The following is a 7867-nucleotide window of genomic DNA, read 5'->3' on the forward strand; positions in this document are numbered from 1 at the left end:
TTTAAAATTAATTAATCACTCAATTAATTTATTTATTTTATGGTGTTGTGTTTTTAATTTCAAATTCCAATTATTCCTTTCTGGTATGTAGAAAAGAGATTGGTTCTTGTATATTAATCCTGAATCCTGCAACCTTACTATAATTGGTTATTAGTTCCAGGGGATTTTTATTGTTGTTGATTCGTTGGAATTTTCCATTTGGCCAATCATATCATCTGTGCACAAAGGCAGTTTTATTCCTTTCTTCCTAATCTGTACCTTTTATTCCTTTCTTTGTTTATTGCATTAGCTAGGACTTCCAGCATGATGTTGAAGAGCTGTAGTGAGTGGGGATATCCTTACCTTATTCCTGATCTTATTGAGAAACCATCTAGTTTTTCACCATTGAATATGAAATATAAAAATATTAAATATAGTTGTATGGGTTTTTTTTTGTAGATGTTCTTCCTCAAGTTGAGGAAGTTTCTCTTTATTCCTAGTGCTGAGAATTTTTATCATGAATAAACGTTGAGTTTTGTCAGATACCTTTTCTGCATCTATTGATACGATATGATTTTGTTTAACATGTTAATGACATGGATTACATTGTTTTTGAAAGGTATAAGAGTGTATAATTCTCTATATAGTTGAATTTGATTTACTAACATTTTGTTGAGGATTTTCACATGTATGTTCATTAGAGACATGGTCTGTAGTTTTCTTGTAATGTCTTTGTCTCATTTTGTTATTAAGATAATGCTGGCCTCATAGAATGAATTAATAAATGCTGGCCTCATAAAATGAATTGCTTCTATTTTCTGGAAGAGACTATGGAGAGGTGATATAATTTCTTCCTTAAATGTTTTGTAGAATTCACCAATGAACCCAACCCAACCCTGGGGTTTTCTGTTTTCAAAGGTTTTTAATTATTATTCCATTACTTTTGATATAGGCCTAATCAGATTATCTATTTATTTTTGTGTGAGATTTGGTAGATTGCACCTTTCAAAGAATTGATTCATTTCCTTTAGGTTATCATATGTATGGACATAGAGTTGTTCATAATATTCCTTTGTTAATACTTTTAATGTCCATGGGATAAGTAGTGATGGTCCTTCTTTCATTTCTGATATTGGTAATTTGTATTCTCATTTTGTCTGTCTTACTAGAGGTGTGTCAATTTTACCGACGTTTTAAAAGAACTAGTTTTTGGTTTTGTTGAAATTTCTCTATTGATTTCTTGTATTTTCATTTACTTTTGCTTTTTGTTTTTCTGCTTATTTTGGATTTGTCTCTTCTTTTTCTAGTTTCCTGAGTTTCTAGTTTCCTGAGATAGCTTAGATTTTTTTCTAGTATATGTATCCAATGTTATAAATATCCTCTAAGCACTGCTTCTGCTCTCACAAACTTAGTAAGTTGTACAGTTGATTCTTGAATAATACACACTCACCCACTTATTTGTGGATTTTGAGAAATATGTACTGTAAATGTATTTTCTCTTCTTTATGACTTAATAACATCTTTCTCTAGCTTACTTCATTTGTAAGAATATAGTAAATAATACATATAACACAAAAAATACGTGCTAATCAGCTGCTTAGGTTACTGATAAGGCTTCTGGTCAAGAGTAGGCTATTAGTAGCTATGTTTTTGGGAAGTCAAAATTTACATGTGGATTGTTGACTATGTGGGGTTTGGCACCCCTAACCCCAGCATTGTTCAAGGGTCATTTGTATTTTCATTTGGTTCAAAATATTTCTAAATTTCTTTTCAAACTTCTTTGACCCAAGTGTTGTTTAGAAGCGTGTTGTTTAATCTTTGAATATTTTGGAATTCGCCAACTACTTTTCTGTTGTTGATTTCTACCTTAATTCCACTTTGGTCTGAAAGCATACTTTGTATGATTTCTATTCTTTGAAATTTGTGGCACAGCAGGTAGTCTATTTTGCTGACTGTTCCTTGTGAGCTTGAGTGTGTATTCTGCTGCTGTTGGATTAAGTATTCTATAGATGTCAGATCCAGTTGATTGATGGAGTTGTTGAGTTCAATCATGCCCTTATTGATCTTCTGCTTGTTGGATCTGTCAGTTCCTGATATAGGGTGCTGAAGTCTCTATCATAGTGGATTCATCTAGTTCTTGCAATTCTGTTTTTACTTCACATAGTTTGCCCCTCTGTGCTAATTGTATACATGTTAAAAATTGTCTTCTTGGAGAATTGCCCAGTTTATCATTATGTAATGGTCCTCTTTATCCCTGACTTTCCTTGCTCTGAAATTTACTTTGCTGAAATTAATGTAGCTACTCCAGTTTTTGACTAGTGTTAACAATAGTATATCTTTATTCATCCCTTTACTTTTAATCTATCTTTGCTTTCACATTTAAAGTGTTTTTTTTCGGTAGATAACATATAGTTGGGTCTTATTTTTTTTATCCAGTCTGACAGTCTGTCTTTTAATTGGTGTATTTAGACCATTGACATTTAAAGTAATTATTGATACAACTGGATTAATATCTACTATATTTGTTAGTTTTCTATTCATTGCTCTTGTTCTTCGTTTCTCTTTCTTTCTTTTCTTTCTTTCTTTCTTTCTTTCTTTCTTTCTTTCTTTCTTTCTTTCTTTCTCTTTCTTTCTGTCCTCCAGTCTTTTCCTGCCTTCTCTGGTTTAAATTATGCATTTCATGATTCTATGTTTTTCTCCTCTCTCAGCATAGCACTTTTTTTTTCTTTACTAAGTGGTTGTCCTTGAATTTGCATTATACACTTACAACTAATCCAACTTCTCTTTCAAAGAATACTACACCACTTCACAGGCAGTGCAAGTACCTTATACGAATATTTCCAATTCCTCCCTCCCATCCATTATAACATTGCTGTCATTCACTCAACTTACCCATAAACTTGTAAAATTACCCTATACAAGTTGCTATTATTATTTTGAACTGCCTATTATCTATTAGAGCAATTAAAAAAAATTTTAATGTTTATTTATTTTTGAGAGAGTGACAGAATGCAAGAAGGGGAGGGACAGAGAGAGAGGGAGACACAGAATCAGAGGCAGGCTCCAGGCTCTGAGCTATCAGCACAGAGCCTGACGCGGGCCTTGAACCCACAAACCGTGAGATTATGACCTATACTGAAATCAGATGCTCAACCAACAGAGCCACCCAGTGGCCCACAAGCAATTAAATTTTTAAAAATGAAACATTTGATTTTATCTCCATTTATTCCTTTCTCCAAATGCTTTTCCTTTTTTTATGTGGATTGGTTTCTGAATTATTTTCCTTAAGAATCTTCTTTAACATTTCTTGCCAATCAGGTTTACTGGTGACAGACACCCTCCATTTTTGTTTGAGGAGCCTTTACAGGAATACTTTATTTTATTACACTTCACCTTACTGTGCTTTGCAGATACTGTATTTTACCAACGGAAGATTTGTGGCAATCCTGCATCGTGCAAATTTGTTGGCAATACTTTTCCAATGATATTTTCTCACTTCATGTCTGTGTGTCACATTTTGGTAAATCTTTCGGTGTTTCAAATTTTTCATTATGATACTTATTATGGTGGTCAATGATCAGTGATTACGACTGGCTGAGAGCTGAGGTGACGGTTAGCATTTTTAGTAATAAAGTATTTTAAATCAGTGTATGCACTTTTTTTAGACATGATGCCATTGCACATTAACTTTTATGTGCCAAAACATCCATTTGGCTTGCTTTACTACGGTACTTGCTTTAGTGCAGTGGTCTGGAACTGAACCACAGCATCTCCAAGGTATGCCTGTACTTCTATTTCACTTTTGCAGAATAATTTCACTGGGCATAGAACTGTAGCTTGGTGTTCCCCCCACCCCCAACACTTTAAGTATTTCACTTCCCTCTCTTATTACATGCTTTCTAAAGAAAAGTCTGATGTAAATCTTATTTTGCTCTTCTATTAGTAAGGGTTTTCTTTCCTCTGGCTTTTTCAAGAGTTTTGTTGGTCATTGATTTTCTGCATTAAAAAAATTTTTTTTAGTGTTTATTTTTGAGAGTGAGAGAGAGACAGAGTGTGGGTGGGGGAGGGGCAGAGAGAGCGGGAGAGACAGAATCCAAAGCAGCCTCCAGGCTTCAAGCTGTCAGCATGGAGCCCAATAGGGGGCTTGAACTCACAAACTGTGAGATCATGACCTGAGCCAAAGTCAGACGCTTAACTGACTGAGCCACTCGGGCGCCCCTTCTTTTTTCAAGTTTATTTTTGAGAGAGAGAGTCTAGCACAAGTGGGGGAAGGGCAGAGAGAGAGGGAGACAGAATCCGAAGCAGGCTCCAGGCTCAGCTGTCCGCATAGAGCCTGATGCGGGGCTTGAACTCCTGAACGGTGAGATCATGATCTAAGTCAAAGTCAGACGCTTGACTGACTGAGCCACCCAGGTGCCCCTGCCCCAACCCTATTCTAAACACAGTTTCTTTTATTAATTTTCACACTACCAAATTGGAAAGTACATTGGAGAGTACATGTCTGTACAGTGGAGGGAAATGTCCAGTCTGAGGCCTCTGACAGTGAGTGGCCCACGGAGGAAAGCATCTTCTAGGTGGCTACCATGCCAGCACCTGAGACCCCTGGTGTTCCTAGCCACCTACTCCTAGAGGCCCCTCTTCTCTGCCTCCGGTTATCTGTATTTTACTCTTTTTTCCCTGACTTTACTTAGGCCCCATCAACTCACTTTTTTCAGAAGAAAGAGGAATGTGTTCCACAATTCAAGAAACATGAATTGGGCCTAGCCCATGCAGCTTCCTTGACATCATCAGGGCCTCCCTCTTCCACTCTGCAGGCTCGCTTAGTGACATCAAAAAACTTGGTGACATAAAAAAACATTAATGGGCTCACAGCTAGTGTTGCCAGCATTTCATTCCATTAAACAGGAAAATTAAAAGACAACTACCTATTGCTTGCAATTTCATACGTAAGGGAACATTCCAATAATGTCTTCTTCCCATGTCTCCCTACAAAAAGGGGGAGCTGGGGGCACCTGGGTGGCTCAGTTGGTTAAGCATCCAACTCTTGATTTCAGCTCAGGTCATGATCTCATGATTCATGAGATCAAGCCCCTTGATGGGCTCTGCGTTGTCATCATGGAGCCTGCTTGGGATTCTCTCGCCCCCCCCCCCCCCCCCCCGCTCCTCTCTCACTCACTGGTGCTCTTTCTCTCTCTCAAATAAATAAACATTAAAAAAAGGGGGGGGGGACTGAAGCTGAAAGTTATTTTTCTCACTTGGGCCTGGAAGATGAAAACTCATTTTCTCTTTCAGCAAAATAAAGACATCTAGGAACCACTGCCCTAGAGTCTTTGTTGCTCTCTTTTTCACAATTTTATTTTTATCACCTTCCTCCCTCTGTTGCAGGTCATCGAAGACATCAAAAACCCAGGATTGCTTCAGGTTCTGTGTCTCCCTCTCTCTTGGCCCCTCCCCTGATTGCGAGCTCTCTCACTCTCAGAGATAAACGTTAAAATAAAGTGAAATTATGAAGCTTGGAGAAACAGGTAAACTTTGAAGGTCAGTTTCCACATTCTTGAACCCAACGTCTACTGTGCTGGATACACACTTGCTTAAGGTGAAGATGTTTCTTGGTAGCCCAGTGACCTACTACATTACTAAGCATCACTTGTGCCTACACAATGGGAAAAAACCTAAGGGATAGTGGTGTAGCATACAGGAGGTTCTTAGGGCCCCTCTGGGTTTCTCCAGTTCCTCCAACTCCTTAAACTTGAAGGTCCCTTGCTACCTATCAGCATCCATTAAGACAGACCTCATTCATTTTGTCTATTACGGCAGATTTGGCTCTATTCACGGGCCTTTCCTAGCCAGGCTCTCTTTTTAAGTAAAGTCCTGTGGACAAAACAGAGAGCAGAATGCCATGCTCAGACAGAGAGTAGGAAGCCAGGAGGCTTCCTGCTTTTCTTATAGCCCTCTACCAATTGACTTCTGTCCCTTTGTCCAACCTCATCCCAAGCAGGGAATGCCAGCCTCGAGCTACAATGCCAATGTCCTAGGTATATGTGATAACTCATTTAATCCTTCCAGTAACTTCACAACATAGGAAATGAAGACCAAGGTAAATAACCTCTCAAGATCATACAACTAGTAACAGACATAAGAGGGTATACGTGGAGGGCAGGGACAGACCAAAGGAAGAGGTAGGCCATTCCAGGTGGGTAGGTGGCAGTTTTAATAAGTAAAGGGAACTTACATATGAGGCTTGCTTGGGCAGCAGCAGGAAGAATGGATCCACACACCCACCTACCATATCTAAAAAGTTTGTATAGAGAGAGGCCTTAATTGGGTTCAGCCGAGAATAAATACTGTGCAGGTGTTCTCATCATTATCTCAAGGCTATGACCTCGAAGCAGCCCCTGGAAGTGTGAAAGGCAAGTGGGAACCAAGGGAGGAGAACAGGTGAGGCACCTCCAATCACCTGGGTCCAGCTCACAGGTCAAGAACTGGGAGATCACGACCTGAATGGAAGTCGGAGGCTTAAGCCCTACTGATACACCCAGGCGAAGTCGGAGGCTTAAGCCCTACTGATACACCCAGGCGCCCCACGATTTCACTTTTCAAAACACTACAAAAAGATAGTTTTATTGTTGACTAGGAAAACTGTACAGACAGGCTTAAATTATCTGTGCACGTAAATTATTAAGGAAAATTACCTTGTTGGAGGTACTCATTTTTATACTTTGCCCCAGACTGTTATAGCATCCTTTTAAAATAGGGGTTGCAAATTGGAAGTCCACGGGCTGAATTCAATCTACTAAATGTTTTGGTTGCCCTGCACAGTTAAGAAAACTTTTAAAATAATATCTAAAAAAATCTAGATTTGTCAGTTCTCTTTAAAAGTTATAGGCAATGGGCTGATAGCAGCACAAGACACATACTGGCTCTGGCAGTTGTTTGCTTTAAAAACAGTAAGTGTCTTCAATTCACCCACGACAGCTATTCACAGAACACCTGCGAGTATACTTGTTCTATTTTGGCACTTAAGTGAGTACGTGCTCGTTGGAAGCTGGAGTTGGCTACCCATATGGTGGTCAGGGCGGCCCGAGATGGTAACTTTTAAAACTCAGACCTGCAGGAAATGACTGAGTCACAACCTCCGGCCCTCAGTTTCCCATCTGTAAAACGGAGCTGAAGATGCGCGGTTGTAGGAACGCTTGGCGAGGAATTATGCAAAGATCCGGCCCTAAGTCGGGGCTCGAGGGGCACGACTACCACTTTCGCTAACATCTCTGGGGGCCCCCGGCCCCAACACGGACCGGGACCCCCGAGGAGGCGTTAGGGGCGCGGGTCGGGGCGCTGGGACGCAACCGCCAGACCTCGTCCTCCACTCCTCCCCGCCGCGGGCCCCCGCGCTCCGCCGAGGTCGGCCCCGGGGCGCCGAGAGGCGTGGCCGGCCTCGGCGGACCTGAGGCGGCCATGGCCTCGGTGGTGGAGTACAAGGGGCTCAAGGCCGGCTACCACTGCGGCTACTGCGACTCCGAGGAGGGCAAGGTGTCCTGCGGTGAGTGTCCCCACGGACGGGGCTGGCGTGGCCGCCCGGCGTCCAATCCCCGCACCGCCCGCCGCGCCCCGCGCCAGTCCCCGGCCCGGGAGCGCACAGGCCCGGCGCCCCAATTCCCGCGTCCCTCTCCCACTCGTTTCTTTCCCAGACTGTTTCCCTTCGCGCTCCTCTCTCCTCCTCACCCTCACCGAAGATGGCGGTCCAGATCGGAGAAGGAACGGAAATAGCGGACGGCTGCCCTCGGTCAAGATGGCGCGGGCGGCGTCAGCGTGCGGGGTTCCTGGGGAACCTGGCCTGCGGGCGCACGAGCAGCTTCGCGCGCGCCTCGGGACTCCCGAGCGGCGCGCG

The sequence above is a fragment of the Lynx canadensis genome, chromosome D2 (assembly GCF_007474595.2).
Source record: "Lynx canadensis isolate LIC74 chromosome D2, mLynCan4.pri.v2, whole genome shotgun sequence".
NCBI lineage: Eukaryota > Metazoa > Chordata > Mammalia > Carnivora > Felidae > Lynx > Lynx canadensis.